Here is a 24,645-nt window from a genome sequence, read left to right on the forward strand (position 1 = left end):
CCTATCACTTCGAATCCGATTTGATCTGATAGTCAAATTTTGGATCGTTTAGGTTCTAATTAGATTTTGATTAGATAAAATTAGATGATCGGACCCAATCTAAACCGTTGAAATATGATATTCGTATTCTTTCTAATTATAAAAATTAATTTCTGTATAGGATTGTGAATGTTTGATCATGGGATATCGCGATATGATCTACGAATAAAATTTTTGAAAGAAAATTTATAGAATTATGTGGATTTATTAGAATACGTTTGAGATAAGTAATATTTTACTTTTTCTAGATTTATCGGTAAATTATAATGTATTTTTCTGACATGATTTGTGAAATGATGCATGAATTGGATGAATGGTATTTTGTTATGAAAATATCTTATTTGAAATGTTATGATGAAGTATGATTGAACATATTGATTTTATGATGCATTATATTGATTGATTTCGATACTATATGTTTATATGTTTTATTATTGAAATTAGAATATGAAATATGATTTATGAAGAATTATGATATAAGAAACATTATGAATTGACAACCTGACTATGTAAAGGACCCTACCAATGGGGGCATATATGTTGGCAATTGATTTGTCTTGAGGGTTTACGTCGTCAGAGAGACCAGCGACAAACCGCCAAAGAGACCAGCGATTTCGAAGGACTTTGCTGCCAGATGATTCGCAGCTCACCGCAAGAAGATACGCGGTGTTATGACCCTGCCATAGAAAAAATGTGGTCATAGCTCATGGTTGACGAAAAGAATTTAAGAACGAAAGAAATTAAATTTAGAAAGAAACTTGAATTTTCGAAAAAGAAATGAATTTGGCATGAATTATGTTTGCATAATTGAAATTGATTTCGAATTGATGAACTCTACGTGCTTATTTTCTATAAATGATTATTTACTTAAATGTCTGATGAAATTTATTGAGAAGTGATCATTGCTTACTGGGCTGTCTAGCTCATTACCTCCTATTTTACTGTTTTTACAGATGTTGAGGAATTAAGATGATACAAGATATGAATGGAAGAGTGATCAGAAGCAGAATCTCTATACTTTTATTTTCGGTTGAAAGTTTTATTGAATTTGATGTAAGGACTATGAATCATTGTTGAATTTATTAAGATATTAAAGAAGAAATTTAGATCGTTATATTTTGGATTTAAATTATTGATTAATTATTCTGCTGTTATTTTAGGATAGTATGATAAGATGCCTTGCATGTTTATGAAGAGAATTTTTTATGAATATACGACAGTTGCCATGATCTTTGATTCACAATCTCGAATCAGAAGTGTGACAGTGCTAGAAGGCTCTAGCATAGCAATTATCCAATTATTCGAGCTATAATCCCATCCAAGGACTTGCATTTGCCCTGAATGGTCTAATTTGATCCTAGTATTCGGTGCCCCATCGGAGAGACTATACGTCACATCGATCTCATCATCAGCAGTAGCTATGATCGTTTCATATGTTATAAAGCTGGAATTTGTCACTTCACCGACAAAATATGATCTCCCATCCCACACCGAGTGTCGCCAGTAAGGCTTGGAACCTTGCCACGTGAAGGCCTGGAGAGAAGTGTTAGGACCAGCACAATAAGAGAAGTTCCCCAAAGAGGGGTCCTGTGGATCTTTCCAAGATGTTAACCTACTGGCTTCGTGGGTCTTGTAACTGATTTTAAACTTCATGCCAGGGAGAAAGGTGTCAGTCGGGTGATCAAAACTCTGCCATAAAATGGTATCACGGCCTTCTCTAAGTACAAGATTGCCGTTATTCAATAAAACAGCGACTGGGGTACTATTTTTCGTTGAACCATTGCTCTGGACATTTGATGACCAGAAGACACTTCCTTTTGAATCCACGAGAAGGAGATTGCTGTCGTTTGAGATTGTGAGAATCGCTGACGAAACATTGATCGGTTTTTCTCTATTGGCAACCCAAACGATCGTCTTCTGAGCAATATTATTGTACCATATACCAGGTAGAGATTAGAAGGGGAATTATCAAGGGGGAAGAAGCCCAAAGCAAAGACTCTACCATTGGAGACTAAGGTCTCATCCAGGGAAATGGATTCTCCAGGAGATAGCCTATCATCTGAAGCACATATGAGCGAATGAGATGATAATGACAATAAGAAAATGGCGACATAGAGGAGTGGCCACACCATTACTCTTTTGTTTCTTTGCTGTTCTTCATGCCACTCTAATGCTCTTAACCAAGCGAGATGAGGCGATAAGGTCTTTTGTCTCTCCTAGCCAAGCAAAATACCAAGCGAGATGAGGCGATAAGGTCTTTTGTCTCTCCTAGCCAAGCAAAATGAGTAGCAAGCAATTTCATGTTGACTTTAGCATTTCAAATTAAAAATTATTGGTTGCACAAGGTCCACCTGCAGAGCCACGCCCACCAAAATCCAACCTGTGTAAGAGGAAAAGTGGAGGGAAGACAAAATGGCACGAAAAAGTTCCATTTGCTCCGTATGCCGGGTCTCCTGTATAAAGAAGAAATATCAAAAGTAATACTGACAAAAAATTGCAGGCGTGGACTTTTGGGGGCGTGAACAACTCCCACCCAGAATCTCTAAACAAGCCTGAATGTCATCGCTTCTACCATCTGTTGCCCTGTTGGTTGGTGTGGAAAGAAAGAAATAGAAGATCCTTCCAATTCGAAGCTCTAACAGCAAATACTCTTTATCAGATACTCTGTCAAACATTGCATAGCTGGTCGTCCGTCCTCGAGGATAATTTTAAACTACGGATTTAAAAAATCATCCAACAACCTAAGTTTAATTTTAAGCGGTTACTCATATATATCCTGTAAAGATTCATTAACATTTTCCCAAGATCGTCTTTTATCTCTTTTGCTGCTTGGTTGACTTAGGTCAACCTAACCCCTCTCAGCTCTCTCATATAATCACTTCTTTCTAAATAAAAATCTTGGGTGGCAACACCTCTCTTCTCATATATATATATATATATATATATAAAACAAAAAAATATATAAAAAATGAATTATATATATTTATTTATTAATTTGAATATTTATACACACGTTCCCGAATCTAGAAGAATAAGGATTATATCAAGAATATGAACCTCTCAAACTAAATTAGGATCATAATAAATTCTTCCAAGTTAGTTGCCTAGAAGCTTTAGAGAGAGGTATTACCTTTTGATGGAAAGATTTCCAAATATTATATCTAATTGTTGACTCCTACTACCGTGCGCCACCCTCTCCTTATTGTTTTCTGCAGAAATCCTTCGCCCCTCATCTGTAAGGCTTTCTAGAGATCACCTTCTCAAGACTCTTCTCAGTTTTTGTTGTTTCCATCTCCAACCCATCCCCTTCTTTACCCTCTTCCAACCATTGTACGTCCAAGACAAAAGGTAGCCTCCCCAACCAATCTCTTAACCAGCAGCTGGATGAGGCTGTGCAGACCTCCCTCTATTTTTTTTCCCTTGCGCATGTTGGATTTTGTTGGTGTGGGCCATACATGATGTGGTGGACTGTGTCCAATTAATAATTTTTCCAGTTGATGGGGCCAAGTTCGCCCGTCCCATTCGGAAAATCTATAAGAATCCAACCAACTTTGGCTTGGTTTGACACGAAACCATGGGTGAAAGATGCGACCTCCTATTCCACAAGTCTAAAATTCACGTCATATTTCTCAATATTATTATTATTATTATTTTACATAAAAAGGTTATCTTTTTGCATCAAGTCTTCGTCTAATATATATATATTAAATTAGAGATCTCTCCGTAGAAAAGTCTCTATTTGACGTGTGAGGTCATGAGAATGAAGGAAAACAGCTGCATTACCTAACAAAGAGTGAAAAAAGTGCTCTAGTGGGGATGCCTCTGTTTGACGCGCGAGGCTTTGGGAACGAAAGAAAACAGCCATGTGGCCCAACGAAGAGTGTTAAAAAGTACTCTGCTAGACTTCGAGGACTCTAAGCCTCCTACGCAATTGAGATCCGAGAATGAAAAAATAAAGGGAATACCTAACACAAAAGGCCAGCCATCATCTAAGCTTCCCCGTTCGGCCTCTCCAAGCCTCCCATCGAGTTGACTCCCAAGAATGGAAAAAAAAAAAAAAAGAAAAAAAAATACCCAGCCCAGCCATCGTCTAAGCTTCCTTTTTCCGCCGCTCCAAGCCTCCCTTCCTAAGATTCTTACATTGCTCTTCCTTCCCCTATTTTAATTTTTTTTTCTTTTATTTTAAGGCCGGACTGGATCTCGAAAACATCATGTGGATAGATGGGATAGCGGCCGTCATTCACCGATCCATCCTCATTGCTGTCGGAGGAGGGGGGCCATCAAGTTGGGGCAGCGGCCATCGTTCATCACTTGAAATGCATCCCACTTTGCGCACGCGTGCAGAGCAGCAAGAGAGGGTTCACGAAGGGAGGTCGACGATGGGAAGCCATCTCCAACTATGGAAAGGCAAGCACCCGTTAAAGCAAACGAAAAACATAAAAAATTATACGAATCATAAAGCAAAAGAAAAAACATAAAAATTTTGAAGGTCCAAACCCTTCGATTTTTTCCACACAAACCATGAAGCAACAGATTATAAAATATAATAATATAAAAAATATTTTGGAGATCTGGAACCAAGGATTTTTCATGCATAATCATAAAGCAAAAAAATATTTTTTGAATTTTTTGATCCTTGGATTTTTATAGCATAAATCTCAAAGCAACGAGAAAAAAAAAAAAAAGATTTTTTAAACCCCACGCACTGTGCACGTGAGGCAGGGGCAAAAGAAAACTCTCATAGGAGTCTTCCTCTTCTCCATTTTCAACTAGAAGAAGAGATCGTAAGATAGCAAAACCGTAAGATTTTGGATCTATAAAATGTCCCTTTCCCCTCTTTGCCACCCTGCCCCAAAATCTCATTTGTCACTGGCGACATTGCTTCTGCTATTTTCAATTTTCCATTTAGCATTCCTCGGTGTCTTGAGGTAATAGGTTTTTTTTTTTTTTTTTATTTATAGGAGACTATTTTTAATTGTGAGACTTTAGTTAATGATGTCAAAACAAGATATGGATGGTACTATACAACTTGCTAAGTTTGTCAAAAAAAAAGTAAAATATACTGATATTAGATTTTGGTGTGATCGATGCAATATACAGCCTAAATATCCAATGCTAAAATTTATTTTATATTTGATACTTCAATTTTACTGATAAAAGATAAATATATACTTTAGATTATTAAAAAAATAAAAATTTATGCATTAGATATTTTAATATCATATCTCTTACTCATGTCCATTATAATTTTTCATTTGTTAGTTATAATAAATTTTAATTTAGTTCTACTCTTTATGTTCTTTAGATACCGATTACAATTTCATGTAAAGGATTATACTAGATTTGCATTCTTTATTCTTTTCGATAAAGTTGCTCCATGGTTAATAGATAAATCAGCTAAAAAATTATACATGTATAAGATATATATAATATATATTTCATATTATATTCATTCAATAAATTATTTGATGATATCAAGTCATATATTTTTCTTCATGTAGAAAGATGATGATTCTATTGTTCTCTTAGAAATAAAAAAAAATTATAAAAAAAATTATATCTTCAAAATTAAAGTTGATGAATACAATCTCAAATAAGGAGGACTAAGCTATACTGCTCTTAAAATAATTTTGAATGATGCATGCAATGAAGTAGAAAATAAGATATATAAATCGAAAAAAATCTATTATGAGTGATATATTTTTATTCTTTTATATATGGATGATTATATTTATATATTTTATTCTAATAATTGATAACTAATTTTTTTGCAGATTGAAATAGATGAGGATGAAATTTCTAAAATTGATATGACTATGAAGAAAAAAAGTGCGTAGGATACAAATAAGTGATTGTACTTTATTTAATGATAAGGATTCTGAAATAACTGATGCTAAAAATATTGATTCAAAAAATTATTTCTTTATCAGCAAAAAATAAAAATAATTATATTATTTTTTATTATTATATTATTTAAATAATCTGATTTTATATTTTCATTTAGAATATTTGATATCATCCATGATATCTTTTATATTATATTAAATTTTTAATTTATAAAAATATTATTTTTAAAAAATATAAATATATATCATTGTATGAGGTTCTAAACTAGTGGATTAGTTAATTTAGAAGGAAAGCTATTTGTCATCTAAAGTTTTTCTAAAGTTGTGGCCAGAAAGGGAAGTATCACGGTGACTATTGTGAAAGACCTTGGGTGCATGTAAACGGATGGACACATAAGCGACAAGAACTCGGGGAGCATTATTTTTTTTTTGGTAGGAAAAAAAAAAATGGAAACCAGGATGGGTCCAAGCAAGGACAAATCACATTATAGGTGAGACTCACGTCGGGGACAGTTTTCCAAGAGTCTCATTTCTTGAGAACAATTTTTAAATTTTTAAGGTTTCAAGGATTTTTTTTCTCGGGCATGAATTAATTGAACCTCTGGTTGACACTCAAAAAGTGGCTGAAGTGCTAGCTTCTTAGAAGCGTGCATGGGACGTGCATCTCCGAAGCAGAAATTGGCCCAAGTAGAGACCACGTAGCATTGACCAATAGAGCATGGCATGTGCAATCTGAAATGAGAACCATCAGACCGCTCGCTAATTGTTTAGGAGTTTAAATTATAAAGATAGTTGCCCTAGAGGCATGGATGTGATGATTAAAGTATCTCCAACCTCCCTACTCTTTCGGTTTGTTTTCAACTTGATACTCTAGTTTATGCAGGAAACTTCTCAAGTAAGATCCAAAGCGAGCCACGTGCTTAGACTTAATTTCAACGAGATTTTGAAAATCGAGTTTAGTCTCGAGCCAAATCAGTTGTCACGGTAATTATTGCGAGTGCCTTAGATCAGTGCTATATCATAAGGCATCTCAAGTTCTCAGATTATCAATATGACTGCTGACCGCTATATGAACTGAAGAACCTGTCTCCATGCTAAACTGAGGCATCCCCGATGTCTAACCTATATATGAGCTGCTCAACCGACTTATCTCTTCAATGTACGCAACAGCTATCCATTCTGAATAGATAAGATTTGGCGTAATCATCTCCTCTAATTTTGCTGGAGCGATTAAGGGCTGAATTATCTCGCCCAGTTTGGTATGTCCAATGGCCCAGTAATCTCGGGATCGTGCAATCTCATAGCTAACAACCCAGCTGTCCGACATCCTTCCATATAAACAACCAGAGCCTCGAAGATCCAGGTAAGTCCAATCAAATCCCTCTCAGAGAATCCGTTGCTGCTATTTTGTTCTCTATTTTTTTGATTGGAGCGTCGGAGGATTCTCGTCAGAGCCACAACCTCCGATTTGAGATTTGTCTTGCAGGTCACTCCAATACCAACATCCCTACATAAGGACCAGATGTCCATCTTTCGATCTCGACCGATTTCAGCAGCAACAGATAGAGGAAGGGCTTACGTTCGCATTCATGGCTCCAAAATAGACATCTTTGGGAGCTCTCCAATGCTATCGCTTTTCGATAGGTGGCCAGCCAAGCTAACAATCAAGTTCAACCACTAGCACCGAAAATCTCTCTGCTGGTTCAACCGATCGTCCCTCCACCAGTTCAACCGGCCCAGCTGGCACTAGTCACGACTGACCAATTCGGTCAGCTCTTCCAGCAAGTTCAACATTTAACGACTGTGATCCAAGCGATCCAGAACTTTTTCTACCCTTTCAAGTGGCACCATAGCCTCCTCACCCCCTATAGCGATGCATTATACAATTTTCTCGATGGTGGCACCACCTCAACTAGAGCCGCAAACACCTTCTTGAAGTTCGAAGAGGAGGTTGACTCATCAAAGTCGCCTTAGGGCCCAACAGTCGATCAGGAGATGATCTCCAAGTCCACAGTCGGACCATAACTCAACCTCTGGACATCGATCTCCTCTATGCTCAGAGGCTGGTACTGTTCGTGAAGTTGATTTTGAAAGATGATTCCAAGAGCTCGGCCAGCAGTTGGGCCAGAAAATAGAAAAAGCCCTCAATAATCATGGCTCCTCGATGGTACCCTATGAAGGGTATAACAGCCAGCCACCCTTTGCCCCAAGGATTATGCAGGAACCACTCTCCCTGCACTTCAAACTACCTTAGCTAGAGATCTACGATGGGACTACCAACTCCATCGATCATGTGGAGACCTTCAAGGTAGTCATACTTCTTTAGGGAGCATCGGATACAATCCTCTATCGAGCATTCCCTCCAACCCTTAAGGGGGCCACTCGATAGTGATACTCGAGTTTGAGATCGATATCTATCCATTTCTTTGAAGACTTGTACCGATCTTTTGTCGGTCATTTCATCAGCAGCTAATGATAGCAGAAGTGATTGACTACCTCCATACCATCAAGCAAAAGGAGGACAAATTAATCTACTTTTTTATAAATAGATTCAACGTGGTGACCCTGGAGGTCTAAAACCTCGACCAATCGACCACGATAGATGCAATAATTAGCGATCTACTGAAGAATGACTTAAAAAAATTATTCATTAAGACTTATCCTCGAAATCTCCTAAATATGCTTGTCCGTATAGAGAAGTATGCCCATATGAAAGAGATCTTTATCGATAATACTCCTGCCAGATCAGCCACGATGGGATCCAGTAAGGAGCACCATCCAAGGTGAGAGGAGAAAAGATGCCAATGCTCCCGGTCCCCACCCCCGAGGTGGAATAATGAGGGTCAAAATTGTTGATCCCAAAGTCCTCCGAGAAGAGTTCGGCAACCATCATCTCTTGGGAAGTACAATAACTACATGCCCCTGACTATTCTTCAGAGAAAGATATTGTTACAAGTGGAGCCCGAGTTACCTGAGCCTCGGCTGATGAGAACAAGGCCGGAATACCATCAGGATCAGAATAAATACTGCTTTTACCTTCGTGACCATGGTCACGATACTGAAGACTACCACCACTTCGCGACGAGATCGAGAAGCTTGTCAGATAGGGGTGGCTGAATCATTTTCTCTAGAGAGTGACCCCTCAACATCGAGCTCTGAGAGTTCAGCGACCACCCCCTCTGCCTCAGTAGCCTCTCCCTTTATCTCAGCTGCAGCAAGCGCCAGCACGATAGGAGCGACAGTAGGTCAGAGGGCAAATAGTGGAAGAAGAGTGATCCATCGGAGAGAAAATCTACATGATTATTAGAGAGTCGTCTGAGTCAGAAGAGTCCCTTGGCTTACAACACCATCCTCAAACCTCTCAAGCTACCATCTGATGATAAAGTTTCTGACCAAGCATGGAGTGGGGCAGATCCAAGGCAACCAAGCCATGGCTCATGAATGCTTTGCCACCAAGCTGAGAGCAAAAAATCAACCGACCCTGACAGAGATCTAGTTTGAGCTCCCAATAGGCTTGAATGCTAGGGAAGACCTAATTAACGGATGCTTCCAACCAATCGAGGACCTTTTAGATGTCCTCGTGAGGAAGGAGAATCCAAGTTGGATGGTGAAAATCAGCTCCCATCTAGATGAGGTAACCAAATATCGGCTAATTAATCTTTTGCACAAAAAAATGGATCTTTTTGCTTAGTTTGTTACAGACATGTTCAGCATCGATTCTGATGTGATATCCAATCACCTAAGGGTGGATCCAATCTGTCGATCGGTAAAGCAAAAGAAGTAGAGTTTTGCCCTGATTAAGATAAAAGAGTTCCAAGCTAATGATCTGATGCTGCAGTGAGCTGAAATCTCACAGTCTATTGAGCAGGTGCTAGAAGGAGGGCTATCATCCAACTGAGAAGGTCCTTATCGAGTGGATGAAGTGGTATGCCTAGGAACTTATAGGCTAAAGTAGCTTGACGGGACTTCAATTTTTAGGCCATGAAACTCGACGAACCTCCACATATATTGTCAATAATGTAACAATACTTTTCATGAAAATAAAATTTGTAGGGCCATCAATTTGCGATGGGCACCGAGTTCTTCAAGAACTGCCTCCTCCTTCTACTAAGACCCTGAATTATAACTACGGTCAACTAATGTGAGGGCTAACTTACCAGACCCTCGAGAAGACCTCGATGACTCCAAGGTGGAGCTAATTTACCAGACCCCTGCAGAGCCTGAGTCGCACAAGAAGCGAAGGGAGACCTTTGAGGGAACCTCTGGAGGGCTAACTTACCAGACCCTCAAGAAGACCTCAATGACTCCAAGGTGCGGCTAACTTACCAGTCCCTTGCAGAGCTCGAGTCGCACGAGAAGCGAAGGAAGACCCTTGAGAAAATCTCCAAAGGGCTAACTTGCCAGACCCTCGAGAAGATCTCGATGACTCCAAGGTAGGGCTAACTTACCAAATCCCTGCAGAGTCTGAGTCATGCGAGAAGTGGAGGGAGACCCTTGAGAGAACCTTTGAAGGGCTAACTTTTAGACCTTCAAAAAAACCTCGATGACTTTGAGCCGGAGCTAACTTATCAGACCCCTATAGAGTTTGAGTCATACGAAAAGTGGAGGGAGATCCTTAAGGAAACTTTTAGAGGGCTAACTTACTAGACCCTCAAGAAGACCTCGACGACTTCGAGGTGGGACTAACTTACCACACCTCTATAGAGTCTGAGTCATGCGAGAAGCAGAGGGAGATGCTTGATGGATTTCAGATGTCACATCAGATGTGATTGGATCTGAAATCAGAAAATTTAAAATTAAATTTAAGTAGATCTAACATGTATGAGATGCATGACTAGACTAGGAATAGTTTAAACTATGAATAGTCTTGAAGTTTTATATTTTAATGTGATTAAAATATAAATTAGATCTAATTTATTCTCTAATTTTTTGATATTATAAATATTATATTCAGATCAAAAAATAACTGTCTAGACTAGTTGTAGAATTATTCTAGTAACTGTCTAGAATAGATTTTATATTGAATAGTTCAATTTAAATCTTATTTTTTAGATATTATATGTGATGTATCAGATCTGAAAGTAAGCTAATTAGATTAGATTTTAATACATGAGATGTATGCAAAGCATATATAAGTTAGATCTGAAATTATATATGTGATATGTAACTTAGATCTAACTAGTTTTGTAGTTAAATCAATATTTTTGATTAAGGTGTTCCTCATGGCCATCCGGTCATAAGAACAAAGTAGAGTTTAAGACCCTCTCTTTCCATTCAATGGGATGTTCTTATGACGTATAGGGGTGCTACGCATTCATCCTTAATCAGAAATCAAACTTACTTTTCTACAAAACCCTAGATCCTAAAACCTTAGGATTTATTTTACATGTTTTGTTTATGAACCCAAGATTTAATTAATAAATTAAGCTTATAAAATTAAATTAGGTCTAAAATTAAAATTTTCAGATCTAAGTCATTTTCATAAAATTGGGTTTGAGCTTGGGTAGCTCAATTAGGTCTAGCGGTTGATCAAACCGAATCAAAAGTTGGTTAGGTGGGATCATGAAAGCTAATAATTGACTAGCCTAATAGGATTAAGTCTAGATCAAGATCGAATCACATTCATATGTGACTCGATCAAGTTAAGACCTAATTTGGCTCAATGGTTAGGGCCTAGATTGTAGGCTAACCCAATTGGTTCTGGTTCGATAATTTGGTGTCTAAGGTAAGTTGGGCAGATACGATCGAATAATTTTTAATTGAGAGCTATTCGACTCGAAAGCGTTCTTATCGAGTTAATGGCATATCCCTTCCACCGATCTCACTTACTTGGCCATATGTGTCGATCCAGTTCTGATTTGAGGTGACTAACAATTCGAGCTAACTCATGTCACTAGGTTAGTTATAATTGTTATGACTATGTCAAGTCAAGTTTAATGAGACCTAAATCAAATATCTCTAAAAAAATATTAAGTCTAAGGTCTTTCACCATTGTGGATGTGCAGGCCCTTCCCGGGGTTGATTGTTCTCGGCTGGTTACAGTGACTCAGTTGCACCGAAAAGATGCAACCATGTCCATTAGACATTGGATGCTACGGATTAGAGGATGGGTTGTGCTCAATATTTTGGATATGGTGAGGGACTCAATCAGGAATCTAATTCGTGCAAATGGTGGGTCTGACTTAACTAAGGATTGGAGTAATATTCCGGACACGGTGAGCTTCATGAATTAGAGATCTAGTTTTGGATGCACCATGATTAGAGAATCATTGGACAAAAGTTGTCCACTCATCGGTTGACCCATCACCAATAACTGTTAGGTGAGGTGATGAGCCAGTCGGTGAGACCGCACCACCCACTAGAAATCATTAATCACGGAGATTTCACATCTCTACCTAGGAAGTGTAGGGATTTGAGAAAATAGTGGGAACCTAATTTGTTTAAAAATAAAATCTCTAAACAAATTGGTTAAGTCTGATTATAAAATCTAACTAAAAACTTTTGACTCTCTACAGGAAATATGTCTGTGTCCAACTCCCTGACCAAAATACTAGACACCCACAGATTGACTGGACTTAATTTCAAGGACTGATTGAGGAACTACAGAATTGTTCTAGATTTTAAAAAATTGACTCATGTCTTGGACCAGGATCCACCTGCCATACCAGCACGTTCGACTGCTGAACAGAGAGCATCTCTGAAAAAGTGGATGAATGATGACAACAAAGTCAGGTACTACATGTTGGGTGCCATGTCTGATGACTTGCAACGCCAGCATGAGAACATTATGACTACCCACCAAATGTTGGCTCACCTATCAGAGTTGTTTGGTGAACAAAGTCGCGCAGCCAAGTATTAAGTCTACCAAAGACTTTTTAAGGCTAAAATGCGTGATGGACAGTCAGTCCAAGATCATTGTTTGATAATGATCAAGGATCTTGAGGAGCTTGAGAAGCTCGGTATCATCTTAGACAAGGATTTTCAGATTGATGTAATCCTTCTGTCCTTGTCTGATGCATATGGTCAGTTCATCATGAACTTCTATATGCATAAGATGCAATGTACCTTGGCTGAGTTAATGAACATGTTGGTTATGGCTGAGCTTTCTTTGAAGAGTTCAAAAGGCTCAGTCCTTACTGTGGAGCGGACTTCTTCCAAGAGAAAGTCTTTTGGAAAGAAGAAAAAATCTGCGAAGAAGCAGAAGGTGGATGAAAAAAGGAAGAAGACGGAACCGAAGAAGAAGACTGCTGAAAAGAAAAAATATTTCCATTGCAATTCAGACGGCCATTGGAAACGAAACTGTCCTCAGTACTTGGCCACCCTGAAAAACAAGAAGGATGGTCCTTCTAGAGGTATGCTCGTTATAGAATCTAATCTTATGGTTTCCTCTGCATCCAATTGGGTACTTGACTCTGGTTCTAGTGCTCATTTGTGCACTTCTATGCAGGATCTTGAGGAGAGAAGGAGGCTGAGAGATGGGGATATGATCCTACGTATCGGGAATGGAGCAAGAGTTGCTGCTGTGGCCGTGAAAACCTATCCTCTGTGATTACCGTTAGGATTAGATTTAGTTCTTAAAGACTGTTATTATGTGCCTGCAGCAAGTAGGAATTTGATTTCTGTTTCATGTTTAGCACAAGAAGGCTATGTGATTAGCTTTCATAAGGACCATTGTAACATATTTTATGAAAAATAATAAAGTTATAAATAATTTTTTTATTAATGGTCTCTATCAGCTATATATTGATGTATCTGTATTTAATATCGAAAAAAATATAAATTTTATAGGAATTAAAAGGCCTAGAGATAGTCTAAATGATAGGTATCTGTGGCACCTAAGGCTAGATCATATAGCGGAAGATAGGGTTAACAAATTGGAGAAATTTGAACTATTGAGTTCGTTGACTTCTGAGTCATATCCAGTTTGTGAATCATGCCTTCAAGGCAAAATGATCAAGCTCCCTTTTGTGGGACATGGAGAAAGGACCACAGACCTACTTGTCCTAGTACATACGGATATGTGCGGCCCATTTGATGTGCCGGTTAGAGGCAACTATGTCTACTTCATTATCTTTACCGATGATATGTCTAGGTACGGATATGTGTTTCTAATAAAATACAAGTCTGAAGCCTTTGAAAAGTTCAAAAAATTTAGGCATGAGGTAGAAAAACAAACAGAAAAGCCCATTAAGGTTCTTCGATCAGATCGAGGAGGTGAATATCTTAATCGAGAGTTCCTAGACTATCTTAAGGACAATGGCATAGTCTCTCAATGGACTTCACCTGAAACGCCACAACTCAACGGGATTTCAGAATGGAGGAATCGGACCCTATTAGATATAGTCCATTTCATGATGAGCTTCACGGACCTCCCTGAGTTTCTTTGGAGACATTGTCTCAAATCAGATATTGATCTGGATTTTGGAGCATAGAATCATGAGGAGAAGACGTTCTAGATCTTACCTGAGTGGATACTGGTAGAGGCCAAGCGCTTGCATGGCTACATCAGAACCTCAGGCAGTGCTGCGATCATCTATAGGATAATTAGATTATCCTTGAGGTATGTCTATATTTCTCATACTTTTAGATTTAATTTTAGATTTTAAATATCAGATAATAAAATTAGATCTAATAGACATTAGATCTGAAATAGCATAGGATAAAAGATTTTAATTTATTCTGCCCCAGATTTGATGAAATCTAGAAGATTCTACACAGGAAAAAGATAGTTTTTCCTTTAGTCATAAAATTTTTTGGATCAAATATAAATTTTTTATGATTTTAGATCAAAATAATTTTCACTAAACAAGATTAGATGTAACAAACTATCTTCACAACTTGCATCACATACAACAACACCTAGGATTTCAAGATCTAGGGTCTTGCAAGAAAGTAAGTTTTCTCTTTTTACTTTCTACTTTATGGGACCTCACAGTGGCACCCCTACACACCATGAAGAGCACCCCATTGAATGGAAGGAGAGGATCATGAAACTTTACTTGCTCCTATGATCGGACAGCCTGATGATTACCCAATCCGAGTACTTTGCTACTCAGAATATCTAATTTAAATAAATAATAATCAGATCTTAAAATAAATAAATTTAAATCTAATCTAAATCATAAATAATTAGATCTAATAATAAAAATCAGATCTAAAGTCATATAAATTCATATCAAAACAATCTGGCTCTAATATCAATTGAAAGAAATTTGTGGTAGTGCAGTACATGCAATTAAAAAATTTTATATAGTAAAAATAATAGATTAAATAATTTAATTTTAATCATATGTATAAAATCTAATCTTAGACTATCATATCAAAATCTTTGATATAAAAAATATATACTTTAAATTTAAAAATAAAAATCACATCAATCTCATCGATGCTGAAATTTTAGATCTAACTATTAGATCTACCATAGAAATCAAAATAAGTTAGAGATCATTACCAAATAAATTTTGATATTGATGTCTTCTGATCCAATGGTTGGAGAGGGTGTTCTTCAGGTCACTCACAGCCACACAAAGTCATCTGGCCTCTATAAGAAAATCCACATGAAGACTGGCATAGATCAGGGGCTCGAAGATGCTAGTCTGTGAACAACTTCGATAGTTGACCTCTTCTTTCTTCTACAAGCATCTTGGACACTCCAAAGTGATAGAAGATCTAGAGGAGGAAGAGAGGAAGAGGAGAAGAAGCTCTAAAAATAAAAAATCTACAAGAGAATTGATCCTTGGATGTCCAAGAGAGGGGTCCCCTTTTTATAGACTAGGAATTAGGACTTTTCAAGAAAGGACGCCATGAATCAATGCCAAAATCCTTTTTTGGCATCCTAAAAAATTATAAAAAAATAAATAAAATATGGAGAAGAAATTTGGAGTCTCACACATCAAAATATTTCTTAAAAAAATAAAAAAAATAATATGACTCCAACAATATACCATATACGAAAAAAAAATTTTCTAGTTTGCATCTTATCTCTAATTCAGATCGCATTCAAATTAGGCAAGAGATAATATTATGACTCATCAGCTATGCCAACCACCTTTGTTGGATTCTCTCTCATGATGCCAAAAATCACAATCCAAATTCAATTAGGCATGGAGAAATTGGCATGAATCCAGATATGGTGCAAAAGATAAGGATAGAGTCCTAGCCTGGCTTGGACTCTTCATTTCTAATTCAATTCTAATCTAAATCAAATTTAAATTAAAATCACTGATAGAAATGAATCTAACCTAATTAAAAATTTAAATATCTCATCAAATTTTTAATCCAATTAAAAATTAGCTGAGTCCAAATCCTGATCAAATCAGGATCAAATTTCTCTTGTAATCGGATTTGATCATATCAATCCCAATCTGAGTCGAACTGAATCTAATTCAACTAGACTTATTCCAAAGCTCTTTACTCAATCAAATTGAGTCAATTAGTAATCTAATTATTAATTAATTCTCTAAAAATAGTAGAGTCTCAGTCTCAATGGGACTCTCCCACAGAGTCCTAGTCCAAGTAGGACTCTTCACCAGAGTCACAATCTAATTGGACTTTTCAGCCATCAGATCTAACCAAATCTTCTAATACGTGTGACCTCATAAGTTCAAACCTATGTCAGTAGAATAGAAATAACTTACTATACCAATCAATGTAATCATCTAGCAATGATGACCCGATGACCGGATAGATTAAAGTGTTGCAAAGCAGCTTTCTAGAACCTACTGGCGTATGGTTATCGTATAATTCATCTCTTTGATCCAAATGCTCAAAGTGACTTAGGGTTTAACTGCAACCCTAATTAAGTTGACTACATTGTATTTCAACTTTTCAAATCTATCTCATGGATTATCTTGATCAAGATTTTGCTAAATTGAAATATACTGATGCATATCTCCTACCAATTCAAAGGGGTCAATTCCATCTTGACTCACACACTGACTTGATAAGTACTTGACTACACCTAGTATCCTTCCGTCACTAAGTTAGAAACTCAGATAGTCTGGTACTAAAGTATAATGAGTTGCTTACAAGTCACCGTGGTGGTCTCAGGTCGGAGAAACACTTATACCAATACCCTTCACAAGCTACTCTTGACAATAGAGTGCTTGACACATGATCACATTCGATGCGAACGTACTCCTACATTCTATCTATTGGAAATAGTGTTCCAAAGATAATCATCAGTCTGTTGATGGTTGTGCTCTTTTTTGTATTAGTATATAAATTATAAATAAATAAAAGTTATTTTGGTATTTTCATCATAAATTATTTCATCTTCTAATGAACTCCTGTATTGTGGTGAAGTCCTTAGGACTATTTAGACTCGATAAAAGAGGATTTGTCATTTAATCCTTAAATCTGTTCGCGACCAAATGATATGTTGTTACCAAGGACAATAATATTTATCAAGCATAGGTCGTTATGTGCCATATGGGTTGGTTGTCCTCTTAACCAAGGAGTGTGGAGACACTGGTATGGCATACAGGTGAGATGTAAGGATACATCTGCACTGAACATGACCGACTCCAGAGCTATTTCTACTATCAAAATTTGCTCCGATGGGATATGGGTATAACTGTCTCTCTGACCTAAGACCATCACGGTGACTTGCAAGCAACTCACTACACTTAGGCACTGGACTACCTGAATTTCTAATTCAGTGATGGAAGGCTGCTGGGTGTAGTCAAGTACTTGACTTGTCGGTGCGTGTGTCAAGATGGAATTGACCACTCCAGTTCAGGAGCTGTGTACAGTCATGTTTCAATTTAGTAAAATCTTGGCTAGGGTAGTCCTAGTGAGGAGTCACAGGACTGTTTGAGTTGAGCATGATTCGGATGATCTAATCAGGGTTGACAGTTTAACCCTGAGTCGTCCTATACACAGGGGTCAAAAGGGATGAATTATACAGTAACCATATTCACGTAGGTTCTGAATATTATGATTGCAACTATTCGACCTATCTGGATGTTGGGTACCATTGCTAGATAGTCACTTCGATTAGTACAGAAATTGGTTCCTGTGCTACCGGCTTAGGTTCGAACCTGCGGGGTCACACACATTAGAAGTTCCTATCTGATCTGATGGCTGATGAAGAGTCCTAATGCTTATGGACTATGAGTCCTACGTGTCTGGAACTCTGTGATCAAGAATCAGGATTCTCTGATCACGAGTTCCACACATTTTGGGTACCGGGGTCAAGAGTCCCACTGGTTTGGGACTCTTCGATCAAGGTTTCATATTGATGGACTTTGATAGCCGATTGTCCATCAGATTTAGACTCAATATTTATGAGAGGTTTAATTAGTAATTTGATCACTAATTAACTTAATTTGATTGAGTAATTATTTTTGGATCAAGTCCAATTGAATTGGATTCAGTTGAGTTAGACCCGATTAGGTTAAGTGTTGACCTAATCATCGAAGTGGTTTGATCCCTGATTTGATCAGGGGTTGGGCTTAGTCAATTTTTGATTTGATTAAAATTTTATTGAGCCTAATTAAGCCTAATTAAGTTAGGTTTAATTTTATCTAATTGTGCTTAACCTATTTTGATTAGGTTGGCTCAATTAGGTTCAAACCACCTTGATATTTCTCCCTGCGCCACCTCACTTCTTCAGCGCCCATTTGAATTCACGAGAAGCAACTTCTCATGAATTTTCTCTCATGTAAAAGGCATCTCACACCCACTCTTGTGCGCTAATTTTTGGATAAACTTGATTTGTTAGCCATTCAAATTCAAAGGATGTTTGAATTTGAATGGATAACTTATCCCTTGCGCCTTCATGCTTATCCATCTTGTGTGCCACTTATCATACACGAGAAAGAGTTTCTCATGAATTTTCTCCATGCACAAATGAAGCCACACCCCTTCTCTTCTCATGCCCAAGTGGATAGGGATGAGTTGGTTTGCATTTGAATTCAAATTCGATTTGAATTCAAATGTGCAACCACTTATCTTTATCCTCTCACGCGGATAAGACACGTCTTGCATTGTTTTAAAAAGAGGATAAAGGTAGGGCGTGTGTATAATCTGATCTAAAAAAGAAAAGAGGGTGTGAGGAAGGTTTCTGCATATTTTTAAAAAATTCAAAACATTCTGAGAGAAAAGAAAGAAAGAGAGTGGGCGTAGGGTCTTCTGTGAGCACCCTAGGGTTTCAGCCTGGGGTTTGGGAAGTGAGAAAGTGAGCTACGAGTGTCGTGAGCCCACCAAATTTAAGGGAGAGCATCATCAACCTCTCAAGCATATTTTTTGATGATCCAGAGTATCCAAGAAATCGACAGACATCGATCGAAGGAGTTCGATCAGCATCGACCGTCGAAAGGGCTCTACAACGAGCTAGCACTCGTGAGGAGCCGATCAGACTGGAAGCTTTGTGTGGACGATCCGCAGAGGTTAGACATATTGTGTGGCTGTATTGTGATGATCAAATTCTCTCAACGGTGATCAGATTGCGGCGATCGACTACTCGCACAAAGGTAATGTGTTCTGAACACATAGCAGTAAATTATTTACTGTTCAAATTTGAATTTTAAATTTAAATGCATGCATGCTATATATCATATTTAGATTCTAGTGTAGAAAAAATATATGTTAATTAATTAGATTAATTAATAATTTTTACTATAAAATAATGATTTTGAAAAGTTTTAAAATTATCATTTTATCCCTGCACTCAAATTTCACTTCAAATGGTATCAGAGCCAGGTTCTAAGATATGATATATATATTTGCATGCGTAGATTAAGTAGTAATCTAAAAGTTTAAATTTAAAATTTGAAATTCAAAATTTAAAATTTGAATTTTGAAAGTTGTTCAAAATTTAAAATTTAAAATTTAAATTTTGAAATTTGAAATTTGAAATTCAAAATTCAAAAATTTGAAATTTAAAATTTGGTTGAAATTTCAAATTTAAAATTTAAAATTTAAAATTCAAAATTTAAAATTCAAAACTTTGAAATTTGAAATTTGTTTGAAATTTAAAATTCAAAATTTAAAATTTAAAATTTAAAATTTGAAATTTAAATGTTGAAATTGGTATATTTAGATATACTTGATCCAAGTAGCAAGTAATTTAATTAGGTTGGTTGCCATGGTCGTCCGATCATAGGAGAAAAGTAGGGTTTAAAGGTCCTCTTCTCCCATTCGATGGGGTTCTCCTATGGCGGTAAGAATGTCGCTGCAATTATATCCCATACAGATGAAGCAGCGAAAGGACTTAATTGTAAAGATTCCATTGTAAAATTTATCATGAATGTGTTAGATTAGATCTAAAAAAATATTCATGATTTATTTTGATTGAGTTATTTTCTGTTATGAAATTAGCAATAGGATTACTATTTATGAAATGTGCTGATCTATTTGTGAAATGAGTCAACATATTTGGTGAACAGAAAATAAAACCTTTCAAATTTGAAAATTATTTTCAAAATGCCAAACCCTGACCCATCAGCCCAAATACTTAATTAAAAGAATTAAGTGTTGTCAAGTTGGTCTAGAATTGTGAATTAAGACCTAAAATAATTACATAAGCTTGTGGGTCAATGGGTTAGATGGATTAGGTCCATAATTGGGTTAGACATAAGGTTAGCTTAAAGAAATGGACTAAATTAGAGTAATTGATCAAATCTAATCAAAAGTTGAATTAGATTAGGTCAAGGACATTCTAGACTCAACTCCAATAGTTGTAGTTGAATGGGTCCATGTCTTTAACTAGACCAAGATGGACTTAATTCATGGCTACGTGGTGGAACCCTATTTACTAAGTTGATCAAATTAACACTAATGAATCGGTTGGTGTCTAAGGTAAGTTCGACAGTTTGACCAGTGGTTCTTAAGTGGGAGCTACTAGCATTGATTCGATCTCTGACGAGTTAATGGCATATTGTAGGAACCAGATCTAGGGTTTCAGGGTTAGATCTTGAAACTTTTTCAAGATCATACAACGAAAGACTAAAATAAATCAAAATAATTTTCTAAAATTAGAGAATCCCTAGATCTAAGATTCTATTACATGATTATTACATAGCATTAAATCAAAAATTAAAATATATAAATATAGCATGAACTACATGTTGATCATATCAACATGTTTCTATACTACATCTAATGTATGTATTAAACAATAGATCAGATCTATTACCTTGCAAGTTAGACGTTCTAACCTCACTGATCCGAGCTTGAGGATGATGTTGCAAGCCGCACATGCGTCCAGCCTCTAGGAGTCGTCCACACGAGCCCATGAATCTCGATCAGAAGTCCTGCTTCAGGAAATCAGCACAGTATGCTAGTACTGCGCTGATCCTTCTTTAATGGTTGATCAGGTGCCTCCTTCTTCTTGATTTGGACTCTTCCAAAGATAAAAAGTAGAAGGAGGAGTTTCAGATCTGAGATGCTCTCAGGAAACTCAAGATGGAGGGAGGAAAGATATGAAAACAAACAACCCTAGAAGAAGACCCTCTTCTTCTCCTCATTTCTCTCTCTAGACATCCTAACTTGTGTTTTTTATATCTCCACGACCCAAAGGTTTTTCTCTTTGATTTTTGGACGGCCCAAAGGTCTCTCAAATCTCTATCTTTTTCAAAAATTTCATGAAGAAAATCATCTTATATAGAGAGATATGATAGAGTCCTTGTCTAGGTCAAATACCTAGTCAGGCTTATCCAAACATGGCAAGTTAAGGGGCGCCCTGTAGCGAAAATTTAGTGCAGGGGCAAAATGGTAATTTTAAATCTTTTTTAAAATTACTATTTTACAGTAGAATTATTAATTAATCTCATTAATTAATACTAATTAACCCTACACTAGGATCTAAATATGATACAACATCATGCATTTAAATTTGAAATTCAAATTTGAATCAGTAAACCTTTTACAGTACTATGTTCAGAACACATCACTTTTTGTGGGTAGTCGATCACCGTAATATGATCACCGTCAGGGGGCTCTGATTATCATGTCACAGCCACACAAATGTCTGATCTCTGCGGATCATCCACACGAAGCTCCCGTCTGATCAGCTCCTCACGAATGCTAGTTCGTGATTTCACGTTTTTGATGGTAGATGTTGATCGAACTCCTTCGATCAATATGTGCTGACTCCTTGAATGCTCTGGATCATTTGCACGGTTGCTTGAGAGGCTGATGGATCTCTCCCTGAAATTTGGTGGACTCACGACACTCGTGGCACACCAATCTCACTTCCCAAACCCTAGGTAGAAACCCTAGGGTACACACTAGAAACCCTGCGCTCAATTTTCTTTCTTTTCTTTCTTTTTTTCTCGAAAGGTTTTGGACCTTCACCTTATGCACAAACTTTCCTCATGCCCCAAAGTTTCTCTCATAAAATTTCTACACATGTCCCACCTTTCTCTTCTTTTTGAAACAACGTCGAACGTGTCTTATCCGCATGAGAGGATAAAGATAAGTGGTTGCACATTTGAATTCAAATCAAATTTGAATTCAAATGCAAAACCAACTCATCCCTATCCACTTGTGTGTGAGAAGATAAGGGGCGTGAGTTGATTTGTGCATGGAGAGTTTACACGAAAAACATTTTCTCATATAAAATATGGGGCGCACAAGATAAGACCATGGCGCATGGATTAGTTGGTTGCTCATTCAAATTCAAACTTTCTTTTGAATTTGAATGGCCAACCAACTTATTTTTATCCAGATATTTGGTGCACAAGGGTGGGCATGGGATGGCTTCTGTGTGGAGAAAATTCATGAGAAGTTGCTTCTCATGAATTTAAATATGCACAGAAGAAGTGAGGTGGCGCAGGGAGAAAAGTCAAGGTGGTTTGAACCTAATTGAGCCAACCTAATCTAAATAGGTTAAGCACAATTAGAATAAATTAAATTCAACTTAATTAGGTTTAATTAGGCTCAATAAAATCCTAATCAAATTAGGAATTAACTAAACTTAACCCCTGATCAAATCAGGGACTAAACCACCTTAGCGATTAGGTCAACATTTAACCTAATCGGGTCAATCAAACTGAATCCAATTCAATTGGACTTGATCCAAAAATAATTACTCAATCAAATTGAGTTAATTAGTGATCAAATCACTAATTAAACCTCTCATAAATATTGAGTCCAAATCCGATGGGCAATCAGGCATCAGAGACCATCGATATGAAACCATGATCAAAGAGTTCAAATTTCAAATTCAAAATTTAAAATTCAAAATTTTGACCCCGATACCCAAAATGTGTGGAACTCATGATCAGAAAATCCTAATTCTTAATCATAGAGTCCCAGACACATAAGACTCATAATCAGCTATCTGATCAGAAAGAAACCACTAATGTGTGTGACCCCGCAGGTTCGAACCTAAGCCGGTAGCACAGAAACCAATTCCTGTACTAATCGAAGTGACCATCTAGCAATGGTACCCGATGATCGGATAGGTCGAATAATCACAATCGCAACATTCAGAACCTACGTGAATATGGTTACCGTATAATTCATCCCTTTTGACCCCTGTGTTTAGAACGACTCAGGGTTAAACTGTCAACCCTAATGATATCATCCGAATCGTGCTCAACTCAATTAGTCCTGTGACTCCTCACTAGGACTACCCTGGCCAAGATTTTGCTAAATTGAAAGACGACTGTACACAGCTCCTAAACTGGAGTGGTCAATCCCATCTTGACACACGCACCGACAAGTCAAGTACTTGACTACACCCAGCAGCCTTCCGTCATTGAATTAGAAATTCAGGTAGTCCAGTGCCTAAGTGCAGTGAGTTGCTTGCAAGTCACCGTGGCGGTCTCAGGTCGGAGGGACATTTATATCCATATCCCATCGGAGCAAATCTTGACAGCAGAAATAGCTCCGGAGTTGGTCACGTTCAGTACAGATGTACCATTACATCTCACCTGTATGCCATAGGAGTGTCTCCACACTCTTTGGTTATGAGGACAACCAACCCATATGGCACACAACGATCTATGCTCGATAAACGTTGTCATCCTTGGTAACAACGTATCATTTGGTCACGAACATGTTTAAGGACTAAGCGACAAATCCTCCTTTGTCGAGTCTAAATAGTCCTAAGGACTTCACCACAACACAGGAGTTCATTAGAAGATGAAATATTTGTGATGAAAAAATATCAAAATAACTTTTATTTATTTATAATTCATGTACTAATACAAAAGGAGCACAACCGTCAACAGGCTGACGATTAGCTTTGGGATACTATTCCCAACAATCTTCCACTTGGCCTAAAGCCTATCGGTGCAGTATCTAATACCCATCTTCGACTTGTAGTCGTTGAACTCCTTCACCGTAATGGCTTTAGTGAATGGGTCGGCCAGGTTCTCCTTTCCGTCGATCTTCTGAAGGTCGACATCACCTCGATCCATGATCTCCCAGATGAGATGGTAGCGGCGCAGAATATGCTTCGTCCGCTGTTGTGCCTTTGGTTCCTTCGCCTGAGCAATGACTCCAGAGCTGTCGCAGTAGAGCAGAACTGGACCAACAAGGGAGGGTGCTACTCCGAGCTCGGTGATGAATTTCCTCAGCCACACCGCTTCTTTGGCAGCATCTGATGTAGCAATATACTCCACCTCGCATACTGAATCAGCCACAGTGTGCTGCTTGAAACTCTTCCAGCAGACAGCCCCACCATTAAGGGTAAAAATAAATTCTGACACACTCTTGCTATCATCGCGATCAGACTGGAAACTAGAGTCTGTAAACCCTATAAGTCTCAAGTCCGATTCACCATATATAAGCCACTGGTCCATAGTAT

General features: G+C 37.4%; 1 protein-coding gene and 1 long non-coding RNA gene across 2 annotated transcripts in view; both read right to left on the reverse strand.

The window, feature by feature from the left end:
• Positions 1–24,645, reverse strand: part of LOC105035790 (G-type lectin S-receptor-like serine/threonine-protein kinase B120) — a 172,390-nt gene that overhangs the window by 76,145 nt on the left and 71,600 nt on the right. The gene's annotated exons all lie outside the window — the stretch shown is intronic.
• LOC140858172 (uncharacterized) lies at positions 2,282–3,400 on the reverse strand. The gene is made up of 2 exons (XR_012141566.1): positions 3,170–3,400; positions 2,282–2,492 (listed from the first exon to the last, which is right to left on the reverse strand). It is a non-coding gene; the product is annotated as an uncharacterized lncRNA (long non-coding RNA).

The sequence above is a fragment of the Elaeis guineensis genome, chromosome 5 (genome assembly GCF_000442705.2).
Source record: "Elaeis guineensis isolate ETL-2024a chromosome 5, EG11, whole genome shotgun sequence".
Lineage (NCBI taxonomy): Eukaryota > Viridiplantae > Streptophyta > Magnoliopsida > Arecales > Arecaceae > Elaeis > Elaeis guineensis.